Source organism: Triticum dicoccoides, chromosome 6B (assembly GCF_002162155.2).
Source record: "Triticum dicoccoides isolate Atlit2015 ecotype Zavitan chromosome 6B, WEW_v2.0, whole genome shotgun sequence".
Lineage (NCBI taxonomy): Eukaryota > Viridiplantae > Streptophyta > Magnoliopsida > Poales > Poaceae > Triticum > Triticum dicoccoides.
In genome coordinates this window covers 559,164,017-559,178,597 of record NC_041391.1, presented here as the reverse complement: position 1 = coordinate 559,178,597, position 14,581 = coordinate 559,164,017, and the positions used below count along the sequence as shown (strand labels likewise).

The window sequence follows — 14,581 nt, the reverse complement described above, 5'->3', positions numbered from 1 at the left end:
TTATATACGGGGGCAGGGGGCACCCCAAGACACACAAGTTGATCTTCGTGATCATTCCATAGCCGTGTGCGGTGCCCCCCTCCACCATATTCCACGTCGGTCATATCGTTGCGGTGTTTAGGCGAAGCCCTGCGTCGGTAGAACATCATCATCGTCACCACGCCGTCGTGCTGACGGAACTCATCCCTGACACCCTGCTGGATCGGAGTCCGGGGATCGTCATCGAGCTGAACATGTGCTGAACTCGGAGGTGTCGTACGTTCGGTGCTTGGATCGGTTGGATCGTGAAGATGTACGACTACATCAACCGCGTTGTCATAACGCTTCCTCTTTCGGTCTACGAGGGTACATGGACAACACTCTCCCCTCTCGTTGCTATGCATCACCATGATCTTGCGTGTGCATAGGAATTTTTTTGAAATTACTACGTTCCCCAATAGTGGCATCCGAGCCTGGTTTTATGCGTAGATGTCATATGCACGAGTAGAGCACAAGTCATACTGCTTACCAGCATGTCAAACTTTGGTTCAGCGGTATTGTAAGATGAAGCGGCCCGGACCGACATTACGCGTACGCTTACGCGAGACTGGTTTCACCGTTACGAGCACTCGTGCTTAAAGGTAACTGGCGGGTGTCTGTCTCTCTTACTTTAGTTGAACCGAGTGTGGCTACGCCCGGTCCTTGCGAAGGTTAAAACAGCACTAACTTGACGAACTATCGTTGTGGTTTTGATGCGTAGGTAAGAACGGTTCTTGCTCAGCCCGTAGCAGCCACATAAAATTTGCAACAACAAAGTAGAGGACGTCTAACTTGTTTTTGCAGGGCATATTGTCATGTGATATGGTCAAGACGTGATGCTATATTTTATTGTATGAGATGATCATGTTTTGTAACCGAAGTTATCGGCAACTGGCAGGAGCCATATGGTTGTCGCTTTATTGTATGAAATGCAAACGCCCTGTAATTGCTTTACTTTATCACTAAGCGGTAGCGATAGTCGTAGAAGCAATGGATGGCGTAACGACAATGATGCTACGATGGAGATCAAGGTGTCGTGCCGGTGACGATGGTGATCACGACGGTGCTTCGGAGATGGAGATCACAAGCACAAGATGATGATGGCCATATCATATCACTTATATTGATTGCATGTGATGTTTATCCTTTATGCATCTTATCTTGCTTTGATTGACGATAGCATTTTAAGATGATCTCTCACTAAATTATCAGAAGTGTTCTCCCTGAGTATGCACCGTTGCGAAAGTTCTTCGTGCTGAGACACCACATGATGATCAGGTGTGATAAGCTCTACGTTCAAATACAACGGGTGCAAAACAGTTGCACACGCGGAATACTCAGGTTAAACTTGATGAGCCTAGCATATACAGATATGGCCTCGGAACACGGAGACCGAAAGGTCGAACGTGAATCATATAGTAGATATGATCAACATAGAGATGTTCACCATTGAAACTACTCCATCTCATGTGATGATCGGACATGGTTTAGTTGACTTGGATCACGTGATCACTTAGATGACTAGAGAGATGTCTGTCTAAGTGGGAGTTCTTAAGTAATATGATTAATTGAACTTAAATTTATCATGAACTTAGTACCTGATAGTATTTTGCTTGTCTATGTTTGTTGTAGATAGATGGCTCGTGTTGTTGTTCCGTTGAATTTTAATGCGTTCCTTGAGAAAGCTAAGTTGAAAGATGATGGTAGAAATTACACGGACTGGGTCCGTAACCTGAGGATTATCCTCATTGCTGCACAGAAGAATTACGTCCTGGAAGCACCGCTGGGTGCCAGGCCTGCTGCAGATGCAACTGATGACGTTAAGAACATCTGGCAGAGCAAAGCTGATGACTACTCGATAGTTCAGTGTGCCATGCTTTACAGCTTGGAACCGGGTCTTCAACGACGTTTTGAACGTCATGGAGCATATGAGATGTTCCAGGAGTTGAAGTTAATATTTCAAGCAAATGCCCGGATTGAGAGATATGAAGTCTCCAATAAGCTCTATAGCTGTAAGATGGAGGAGAATAGTTCTGTCAGTGAACACATACTCAAAATGTCTGGGTATAATAATCACTTGATTCAACTGGGAGTTAATCTTCCTGATGATAGTGTCATTGACAGAATTCTTCAATCACTGCCACCAAGCTACAAGAGCTTCGTGATGAACTATAATATGCAAGGGATGGACAAGACTATTCCCGAGCTCTTCGCAATGCTAAAGGCTGCGAAGGTAGAAATCAAGAAGGAGCATCAAGTGTTGACGGCCAATAAGACCACTAGTTTCAAGAAAAAGGGCAAAGGGAAGAAGAAGGGGAACTTCAAGAAGAACAGCAAACAAGTTGCTGCTCAAGAGAAGAAACCCAAGTTTGGACCTAAGCCTGAGACTGAGTGCTTCTACTGCAAGCAGACTGGACACTGGAAGCGGAACTGCCCCAAGTATTTGGCGGATAAGAAGGATGGCAAAGTGAACAAAGGTATATGTGATATACATGTTATTGATGTGTACCTTACTAATGCTCGTAGTAGTACCTGGGTATTTGATACTGGTTCTGTTGCTAATATTTGCAACTCGAAACAGGGACTACGGATTAAGCGAAGATTGGCTAAGGACGAGGTGACGATGCGCGTGGGAAATGGTTCCAAAGTCGATGTGATCGCGGTCGGCACGCTACCTCTACATCTACCATCGGGATTAGTTTTAGACCTAAATAATTGTTATTTGGTGCCAGCGTTGAGCATGAACATTATATCTGGATCTTGTTTGATGCGAGACGGTTATTCATTTAAATCAGAAAATAATGGTTGTTCTATTTATATGAGTAATATCTTTTATGGTCATGCACCCTTGAAGCGGTCTATTTTTATTGAATCTCGATAGTAGTGATACAAATATTCATAATGTTGAAGCCAAAATATGCAGAGTTGATAATGATAGTGTAACTTATTTGTGGCACTGCCGTTTAGGTCATATCGGTGTAAAGCGCATGAAGAAACTCCATACTGATGGACTTTTGGAATCACTTGATTATGAATCACTTGGTACTTGCGAACCGTGCCTCATGGGCAAGATGACTAAAACGCCATTCTCCGGAACTATGGAGCGAGCAACTGATTTGTTGGAAATCATACATACTGATGTATGTGGTCCAATGAATATTGAGGCTCGTGGCGGGTATCGTTATTTTCTCACCTTCACAGATGATTTGAGCAGATATGGGTATATCTACTTGATGACACACAAGTCTGAAACATTTGAAAAGTTCAAAGAATTTCAGAGTGAAGTGGAAAACCATCGTAACAAGAAAATAAAATTTCTACGATCTGATCGTGGAGGAGAATATTTGAGTTACGAGTTTGGTTTACATTTGAAACAATGCGGAATAGTTTCGCAACTCACGCCACTCGGAACACCACAACGAAATGGTGTGTCCGAACGTCGTAATCATACTTTACTAGATATGGTGCGATCTATGATGTCTCTTACTGATTTACCGCTATCGTTTTGGGGTTATACTTTAGAGACGACTGCATTCACGTTAAATAGGGCACCATCAAAATCTGTTGAGACGACGCCTTATGAACTGTGGTTTGGCAAGAAACCAAAGTTGTCGTTTCTTAAAGTTTGGGACTGCGATGCTTATGTGAAGAAACTTCAACCAGATAAGCTCGAACCCAAATCGGAGAAATGTGTCTTCATAGGATACCCAAAAGAGACTATTGGGTACACCTTCTATCACAGATCTGAAGGCAAGATTTTCGTTGCTAAATTCGGATCCTTTCTAGAGAAGGAGTTTCTCTCGAAAGAAGAGAGTGGGAGGAAAGTAGAACTTGATGAGGTAACTATACCTGGTCCCTTATTGGAAAGTAGTTGATCACAAGAACCGGTTCATGTGACAACTACACCAATTAGTGAAGAAGCTAATGATATTGATCATGAAACTTCAGATCAAGTTTCTACTGAACCTTGTAGGTCTACCAGAGTAAGATCCGCGCCAGAGTGGTACGGTAATCCTATTCTGGAAGTCATGTTACTTGACCATGACGAACCTACGAACTATGAGGAAGCGATGATGAGCCCAGATTCCGCAAAATGGCTTGAAGCCATGAAATCTGAGATGGGATCCATGTATGAGAACAAAGTATGGACTTTGGTTGACTTGCCCGATGATCGGCAAGCCATTGAGAATAAATGGATCTTCAAGAAGAAGACTGACGTTGATGGTAATGCAACTGTCTACAAAGCTCGACTTGTTGCGAAAGGTTTTTCGACAAGTTCAAGGAGTTGACTACGATGAGACTTTCTCACCCGTAGTGATGCTTAAGTCTGTCTGAATCATGTTAGCAATTGCCGCGTTTTATGATTATGAAATTTGGAAAATGGATGTCAACTGCATTCCTGAATGGATTTCTAGAAGAAGAGTTGTATATGATGCAACCAGAAGGTTTTGTCGATCCAAAAGGTGCTAACAAAGTGTGCAAGCTCCAGCGATCCATTTATGGACTGGTGCAAGCATCTCGGAGTTGGAATAAACGCTTTGAGAGTGTGATCAAAGCATATGGTTTTATGCAGACTTTTGGAGAAGTCTATATTTACAAGAAAGTGAGTGGGAGCTCTGTAGCATTTCTGATATTATATGTAGATGACATATTGTCGATCGGAAATGATATAGAATTTCTAGATAGCATAAAGGGATACTTGAATAAAAAAATGTCAATGAAAGACCTCGGTGAAGCTGCTTACCTATTGGACATCAAGATCTATAGAGATAAATCAAGACGCTTAATTGGACTTTCACAAAGCACATACCTTGATAAAGTTTTGAAAAAGTTCAAAATGGATCAGGCAAAGAAAGGGTTCTTGCCTGTATTACAAGGTGTGAAGTTGAGTCAGACTCAATGCCTGACCACAGCAGAAGATAGAGAGAAAATGAAAGATGTTCCCTATGCTTCAGCCAAAGGCTCTATCATGTATGCAATGCTGTGTACCAGACCTGACGTATGCTTAGCAATAAGCTTGGCAGGTAGGTACCAAAGTAATCCAAGAGTGGATCACTGGACAGCGGTCAAGAACATCCTGAAATACCTGAAAAGGACTAAGGATATGTTTCTCGTTTATGGGGGTGACAAAGAGCTAGTCATAAATGGTTACGTCGATGCAAGCTTTGACACTGATCCGGACGATTCTAAATCGCAAACCGGATACGTGTTTTTATTAAACGGTGGAGCTGTAAGTTGGTGCAGTTCTAAACAAAGCGTCGTGGCGGGATCTACATGCGAAGTGGAGTACATAGCTGCTTCGGAAGCAGCAAATGAAGGAGTCTGGATGAAGGAGTTCATTTCCGATCTAGGTGTCATACCTAGTGCATCGGGACCAATGAAGATCTTCCGTGACAATACTGGTGCAATTGCCTTGGCAAAGGAATCCAGATTTCACAAGAGGACCAAGCACATCAAGAAACGCTTCAATTCCATCTGGGACCAAGTCCAGGTGGGAGACATAGAGATTTGCAAGATACATACGGATCTGAATGTTGCAGACCCGTTGACTAAGTCTCTTCCACGAGCAAAACATGATCAGCACCAAGACTCCATGGGTGTTAGAATCATTACTGTGTAATATAGATTATTGACTCTAGTACAAGTGGGAGACTGAAGGAAATATGCCCTAGAGGCAATAATAAAGTTATTATTTATTTCCTCATATCATGATAAATGTTTATTATTCATGCTAGAATTGCATTACCCGGAAACATGATACATGTGTGAATACATAGACAAACATAACGTCAATAGTGTGCCTCTACTTGACTAGCTCATTAATCAAAGATGGTTATGTTTCCTAACCATAGACATGTGTTCTCATTTGATTAACGGGGTCACATCATTAGGAAAATGATGTGATTGACTTGACCCATTCCGTTAGCCTAGCACTTGATCATTTAGTATGTTGCTATTGCTTTCTTCATGACTTATACAAAGTTTCTACAACTATGAGATTATGCAACTCCCGTTTACCGGAGGAACACTTTGTGTGCTACCAAACGTCACAACGTAACTGGGTGATTATAAAGGAGCTCTACAGGTGTCTCCGAAGGTACATGTTGAGTTGGCGTATTTCGAGATTAGGATTTGTCACTCCAATTGTCGGAGAGGTATCTCTGGGCCCTCTCGGTAATGCACATCACTATAAGCCTTGCAAGCAATGTGGCCAATGAGTTGGTTACGGAATGATGCATTACGTAACGAGTAAAGAGACTTGCCGGTAAGGAGATTGAATTAGGTATTGGATACCGACGATCGAATCTCGGGCAAGTAACATACCGATGACAAAGGGAACAACGTATGTTGTTATGCGGTTTGACCGATAAAGATCTTCGTAGAATATGTAGGAGCCAATATGAGCATCCAGGTTCCGCTATTGGTTATTGACCGGAAACAGTTCTAGGTCATGTCTACATAGTTCTCGAACCCGTAGGGTCCGCACGCTTAACGTCACGTTGACAGTTTTATTATGAGTTTATAAGTTTTGATGAACCGAAGGTTGTTCGGAGTCCCGGATATGATCACGGACATGACCAGGAGTTTCGAAATGGTCGAGACATAAAGATTGATATATTGGAAGCCTATATTTGGATATCGGAATCGTTTCGGGTGAAATCGGGATTTTACCGGAGTATTGGGGGGTTATCGGAATCCCCCCCCCCCGGGGGGGGGGGAGGGGTTAATGGGCCTACATGGGCCATGAGGGAGAAGAGGAGGGCCGGCCAGGGCAGGCCGCGCGCCCCATCCCCCCCTAGTCCGAATAGGACAAGGAAGGGGGGGCGGCGCCCCCCTTTCCTCTTTTCCCTTCCCCCTTTTCTTCTCCAACAAGGCAAGAGGAGGGAGTCCTACTCCCGGTGGGAGTAGGACTCCTCCAGGCGCACTCCTAGGGGGGCGGCCGCACCTTCCCCCTCCCTCCTTTATATACGGGGGCAGGGGGGCACCCCAAGACACACAAGTTGATCTTCGTGATCGTTCCTTAGTCGTGTGCGGTGCCCCCCTCCACCATATTCCACGTCGGTCATATCGTTGCGGTGTTTAGGCGAAGCCCTGCGTCGGTAGAACATCATCATCGTCACCACGCCGTCGTGCTGACGGAACTCATCCCCGACACCCTGGTGGATCGGAGTCCGGGGATCGTCATCGAGCTGAACGTGTGCTGAACTCGGAGGTGCCGTACGTTCGGTGCTTGGATCGGTTGGATCGTGAAGACGTACGACTACATCAACCGCGTTGTCATAACGCTTTCGCTTTCGGTCTACGAGGGTACGTGGACAACACTCTCCCCTCTCGTTGCTATGCATCACCATGATCTTGCGTGTGCGTAGGAAACTTTTTGAAATTACTATGTTCCCCAACAGTCTACTCCTACCACCATTGGCGACATCGTCCCCGCGCCGATTGGCGCCGCAACCGTCGTCGAGTCCTTCTCTGTTGGGCCTTCCGACTCCTCGACATGGCGTACAGCTCGTGCAGGTCCTTCGTCTACTTGGACGCCCGTTGGTTTTTGCAAGCACCTGCGCACTCAAGCATTTTGCATGCCAAAAATTTCAGATTTTTAAATTTTCTGCTATTTTTTTATTTTACTGTTCACGGGTATAGATGAGCCCGGACACCGTTTTGAGTTATTCGCTTGGCTCCAGAGCATATCTGCTCCCACCATGGACAGTATAATAAAAAAGTTATTAGAAAAATTCAAAAAAATCTGATATTTTCCATGGAAAATGTTTCAGTGCGTGAGATCCATTCCAAATTTTAGATCGTTTGGGCATTCGAGTAGATGTCAACAAAAAACACAAATTTAAGGTATGTGAAACAGTATACTACTCATATACCATTCGGACCGATTTTGTTTTTATTGCTAAGAGCTAGTTAGATGTCCGAACGAGGTGAAATTTAGCATGGACCTCACGCCATGAAACATCTTCCATCCAGACAAAATTCGATTTTTTTTAGTATTTTTTTTGTATTTGCTGTTCACTGCAGATGAGCCCGGGCTATATGCGCAAAACATAGCGTCATGTTGCTGTCGCAAAACGTTGACAAATTTGAGCCACTTAGAGCTTGCTTGGACGCACTCTGATGTGACTCAATTTTGTTTGGATTGGACATATTTTTGTTCCTAGTATAATCTAAGATCCCTGCCAATCGAAAGCATCAATCCAACATTATTCTGCACCCGAAATTCGAACGAGCCCTTCGCCTTCGTGTCCCTTGCATGGCAAACACGCGCGCCTGTCGCCGAAAACGATCAGCACGCGCCTGACCGGAAGCCGAAGACGCCCTGGCCGACGTCGTGCAGCACCTCGAACGTCCGCTGCTGCACGTTGCCGATGAAGCTTTCGTCGCTGGTGGCAGCGAACGCCAGGCAGTGTTCGATCATGATCCCGTTAAAATCGAGGTCCATGACCGCGCGGCCGTCGAACACCAGCTCGACGGTCGGGACAGAGCGGTGAAGTCGTAGCAATTGTCCAGGATGCCGACGGGCGCCGCCCGCGTGTACCGCGTCATGCCGGATCTGAACGCCGACGAGAGCGCCGAGTAGGCCCTCCTTGGTAGCCACGTGATGACAGTGCCCGAGTCCATCACCGAACCGCCGGAGAAAACGGAGGACTGTATTCTGAGCGGCCTTCCCCCCGCGGATATGTCCTTGAGGAGCACGCCGTAGAATGTCGGCGCCTGTGTGTATCTGAGCATCGGCGTCGTCACGAAGCCAGACGTCCCGTTCGGCGCGCCGAACGTGAGAAACCCGGACGTGCTATTTGTCGGCGGGAGGCAGTACGAGAAGGACTTGCCGTACGTTGCCGCCGTCTGCGACACGAGAGACGGCACGTCGCCGCCGAGCCCCATGAGCCCGTCGAATTTTTCCTCGTCCATGTCCTCCTCATGGTAGCTGCAACCGAAGTGGAAGTCTGTGACAGTGTCGGCGTCGCTCAGCGCCAGCGTGTCGGAGCCGTACGTCCCGGTGGTGTTCGAGCCATCGAAGTACTGGACGCTGTACTGGCACCCTGAGCTTGAGCAGTTGTTGCCTTGGGTGCCGAGCTGTGCGCACGCCGCGGAGCTGCAGGAGAACGGGGCGTACGTGGTCGACTTGCTGGGATCGAAGAGCGTCACCCCGTCCGTGGAGTTGCAGCGCACCCACGACACGTCGCTGCCGGTGTCGATCATCATGGTCTGGGTCACCGCCGGGGAGCCGATGCCGACGGTGATGACATACTCCAGCGTGTCCAGGGCCGACCCTAGGGTGGTCGGCACGGTAAGGTCCAACGGCTGGAGCCCGGCGCTTCCAGAAAACTTCTGTTTGATGTACTTGGCTCGGAGTTGGTCATGCTGGAGCAGCTCGAGGATGGTTGGCGCCTTTGCGGATGGTGCCGGCGAGCACGGGCCATGCCGGTGGTTTAGCGGCACCGTAGCTCCACTGGATGACGATGGCGTTACTGCAAAATTAACAAACAGTAAAAACTGCACAGGATCGACGATAGCTAATTGTACTTGTAGCCGGAACTGCATGTTCAGTACAATCATGAATATATAGAACGTTAAATCTCAATCAACTAAGACTTGGTTATGTCTCAGTCGATCCAATATTCATAGATCTTATATTGAGATTCATTCAACAAATTATTTTTAGTTTTTTTTTACATGTTATGTTACCTGACTGAGACTTCGTTAAGTCTCAGCCCACTGAAATCTAGTCTCAATCTCAGTCTCATATCCTAGATAGAATGCAGTACCTGAGCAAACGGCTTCAGCCTTCCATGAGCCGATGGCGGCAAGGCGGAGCTGGAGCAAATGTTACCCGATGCACCACTTTAACAAGGCATAAAATTTTCAAGCAAGGATGTATTGACTAAAGGTGTGTGTCATAGGTTCTAGCATACATTATTGGATATAATAGAAGGCGATTTGTAAAAATAAAAATGTAGCCATCAAATGTTTACTATAATGATAAAACAATGGACACAATTACTTGAAAAGGACTTGCATTTCCAAATTCCAAAATACAGCGTTGGACTACATGGTTCAGTAGAACATAATAAAATGCCCAAATGAAAATACTTAGATGGCTAAAAACTGGAAATTACCTTTAGTAGGTTCTATTCCTCCAAGCCATGAAATACTCAACCACTTAAGTATTGGTGACCTTTTTTCATTTCTTCCTTCTCCACATAAAAATAACATCATCACTCAAACTATCATCATTGAGATGATTGCCCGGATCATATTGAACCTCCTCTTCCCAATTTATGTCTTCTGGGACATATTGCTGCTTTTCTTTTGAGAGAAACTTAGGCATGGTATTGTATTTGACAAATACAAATTACAAATGAGACATGAAGACTTCTATAGACAAAAAATATAATCTAATTAAAAGTTATAACCCTAGAAAATGCCCCATGTTTTTGCTATAACATAGTCATTTATTGTATTTGCTACAAATTTATACATGATTGTTGCAGTTTGTAAACAAAATTAGGAAAAGCAAGACAAAGGTGCAACCACAATTGTGGCTTTTGTAATCTATCCTATATGGACGCACATAGAGACAAAGATTCAAGATTGGAATTTGGAAATGATGCGAAAATTACCGAGAGCCGGACCGGCCGATGCCGTGCAGCGTCGCTCGCGTGCGTCGCGTCGTCACCGTGTGAGGACCCAGCCTGTGTGGCGTCCGGCCGCTGCCGATCTCCCGCATGTGTACGGGATGGCGATACGCAGGGGGCGTATGGAGTATGGTACGCGTCCACATAAATCCATCATGGATCGATTAGTCTTGTTATATAATGGGGAAAAAGGTGGATCTATTAGGCTTGCGTACGTCACTACGTGAAGAGGTCTTTTTTTAGAGAAAACTAATGGAGTACGTGAGAGAGATGGATCCGCAAGCGAACCGGCGTGCGTACACGCCCGCACGTGTGTCCTCCTGCGTTGGGCCAGTGCGGCGGCCTGGCTGAAACGGGCTGACCCTGATGCACAGCTCTTGGGCCACCCTGATGCACTGGGCTTTATTACTTAATAGGTACTGCTAGCGATTTTTTTCACCCGTATTCCTGTGCATACGGGTCGGCCCAATGGGCTCCGCCCTGCCGGCAACCTTATAGCCATGTGGATTATTCCACGCACGAGCAACCACAGAATGGTAGCCGCACAGCAGGAGAAGCAACAGCTTCTTAGCGGATCGGTCCTTGCTTCTCTCCCTCTGAGAGCCGGCCATTGTTGGAGCTGGTTAGTTGCATCTCTACAATCCTTGCACACCTTGCTTATATAGAGCTCCGGGACCCAGCCACGCAACTTGGAACGGGCCTCCTAGCTGACTTTGCAGTACACGCACGTATGTGATACATATATTGGCAACTTGGAAACCATACGTACATGCACAGCAATGCATGCGTACGTACGTAGGGAGACAAAAGGATGTGCATGCTTATAGGACGATTACAGCATTGCTACACCACGAATGAGGTACTACTACCTATTTGAACTAAAACCACGACGAGTAAATCGGAATAGAAGGAGTAGGTTTTACGGACGAGCACCACTTGGCAATTTTTGATTGGAAAAATAGGGGAGAGAATGGCCCCCACCACGGTCAAATTCCAATAATGCTCCATCAACAAAACACACTACGAAAAGTTGCGCAAACTTCCTAACTACTCCCTCCGTTCCTAAATATTTGTCTTTCTAAAGATTTCAACAATTGATTACATACGAAGCACAATAAGTGAATCTACGCTCTAAAATATGTCTATATACATCCGTATGTGATAGTCACTTGTTGAAATCTCTAGAAAGACAAATATTTAGAAAAACGGAGGGAGTAAATCTCTCTGCCATCCTAATTTTCATGGGATGGGGGTATACCTGGCCAAACCTCGGGCCGGGGTGGGCTTCGGGCCGGGCCTAGCCAAGCCCGACACAGAAAACTCAGGCCCGGGCCCGGGCCGTCCCGGCCATCGGGCCTGTGTTTCTGGGCCCGAGCCCGGCCCGAGCACGTAAAAGCCCGTCGGGCTTCGGGCCGGCCCGGCCCGACCTTCGGAAAATGGCAAAAATGACGGGCCCGGGCCCGGCCCGGCCCGGCCTTCGGGCTCAAAAACTAGGCCCGAGCCCGGCCCGGGGGCAGCGTCGGGCCGGCCGGATCGGGCTTTTTGGGCCGGGCTTCCCATGGCCAGAACTAGATGGGGGCCTTCACCCCCTAATCCTCCAATCCTAACTGTCCATGTTTCCTTTTACGTTAAACCCGTAGCTAATCTTATTACATAGGTCTAGCATTACCTGTGAAATTTAAGGGGGGAGAGAATTTGTTGGAAGGTTCCTTGGCAGTCCAGTAAAGGTACGTAGCTGTAGGATTATTGAGACGATTATCATGTTCGTCACACTGCTTCCTCCGCGTAAGAAACGCGTAGGTGTTGCTCAATAACCGATGTTTTTTCTTCTACTAGGCTGATCCGTGATGGTATTGACGGGTTGGTTGACATGAGATATTTAGATCTTAGTGGCACAATCGGATGCTGTAAATTAGTAGATCGACGTCCTGGACCAAGTCCCCACACGTACGTTATCCATTTATCTTGTCTTTAACCAAACATAGCACAAAATCAAAGGTATCATATAGAGCGTCAAAGTGGATCGCTGTCTTGCTATATTATGTCCTCGAAATTTTCTAATTTTAGTTTCTAGGAGCGACTATGTGTCTGTCCGGCTTCGAAATAATTATCGGCCTTACTATCGTCAATTTGTCAATAGCCTTAGGCTGGTCCATCTGTTGTCTTTTTAGAAATTTTAATGTGGACTATACACGGAGCAAAATAATGAATCTATACTCTAAAATATGTTTATATACATCCATATCAGTTTATATTGAAATCTCTAAAAAGACTTATATTTAGGAACGGATGGAGTAATATTTTCATAGTGGATAGTGTCATATATGTGATGATATTTTTTTAATTATTAATTTGTAGAGTCTTTTTTTATTAAGAAGCGTAATGTGATTGTAACATATTTGTGTACTTCTTTTTAATTACTTGCCACATCATTTACTACATGTGTTACACTCACTATGCAATTAACATTTTCATCATTTTTTGACTTGCATAAATCTCAACGTATAATGGAATGATACACAGCAGGGGCAATTTTACCGTACCTTCACCTGGTGACAATTCTACTAGACAGGCTTAAGCTTATCCTCCAAAAATGATACTACTACTTAATCAGCTAACTATTTCACTTAAAAACTATATTGAGATGTTCTACATACACCAGTTGGTGTTTTGAGCCTATCTCTTTTTTTTTTTTTGCGAACAAGCCATCATATCTATTAAGAAGTCCAGCCAATTACAATCAGCACCCCATAAAGAAGAAAATTTACAACGAGGACCCTAGGGAGCCACACAACCAATCTCGCCATAATGAATCGCTGGTGTGTCGCCGCCGTTGCCGCTTCGCATATTCGCCAGAAATCCTCCATGGTAGATGGGAAGTCAATGAGCTTAGGCCCAAAGGACCAGCACCCCGACGAATCGATCAGATCTGAACGCTTGAAACTCCTGTACACACAGCCGCACCAGCCGACGCCAACCGTCGTAGCAACGTTGCACCACCCGCAGAACCTCCACAGCAAAGCAAGAGCCCACCTCAATGCGACAAAGAAGAAGAAGACAGGGAACAAGAACTCACCAAGCAGGTCGCCGCCTAGGCCACACCAACCATGCTCGGAGCACCAAGACTTACCAGATCGACAAAATCCGAGAACACACAACTCTAGCCACTAGCCAACTCTGCCCAAAGCTTGGTTGGGAAGGGGATCGAGGGCCGGCACACTTATTCCAAAACCGTCATCCCCAACTCAACGACGCCTCCAAGACCACTACCCTACTTTCTATATGCTGGGGCCTCACATCTGGAGTTCCCTCACTCTCTCGCCGCCAGAGCCACAGACGGAAAGGGAGGGAACCACCGGTCTGGCCGCAGCGGATTTTGGGAACAGTGTCGCCTCCTTTTCGCCCTTTCACAACAGAATGAGGAACCGCTTCGTACGTGGGTTGCTTGGTATAGCCTACCCTCTATTGTCATGCTAGATTCGCCACTTCACTACTAGGAAAATACTTATAAGTAGACATTTAGCAGTAGCGTTGGTTATATACCCCACGCTACTGCTACTTAGCAGTAGCGCCGGCCAAAACCAGCGCTGCAAGCGCACGTTAGCAGTAGCGCGTGTTTTCCAGGCCAGCGCTTCTGTTAGTGGGCCACGCATTCGGCCCCCTGTTGCAGCTTTAGCTATAGCGCTGGGCCTCCTCCCCCACGCTGTTGCTAAGCCCACCTCTGCTTCCTCCCTCCGGCCCCCGCGCGCGCCCCTCTCTCTCACTCACTCTCACACTCACACGCTCACACTCACGCGCCCCTCAATCCCCCGCTCAGGCCGTCGCCCCGTGTCCTATGTCGGTCGTCCTCCCCCGCGCGGGCCCTCCTCCCCCGCTGGTCGCCCTCCCCCGCGCCGGCCCTCCTCCCTCGTCGCCCG

General features: G+C 46.4%; 1 pseudogene; it reads right to left on the bottom strand.

Annotated features, from left to right (window-relative positions):
- Positions 1 to 8,208: 8,208 nt before the first annotated feature.
- On the bottom strand, positions 8,209 to 11,275 carry LOC119321894 (annotated as a pseudogene).
- Positions 11,276 to 14,581: the final 3,306 nt, after the last annotated feature.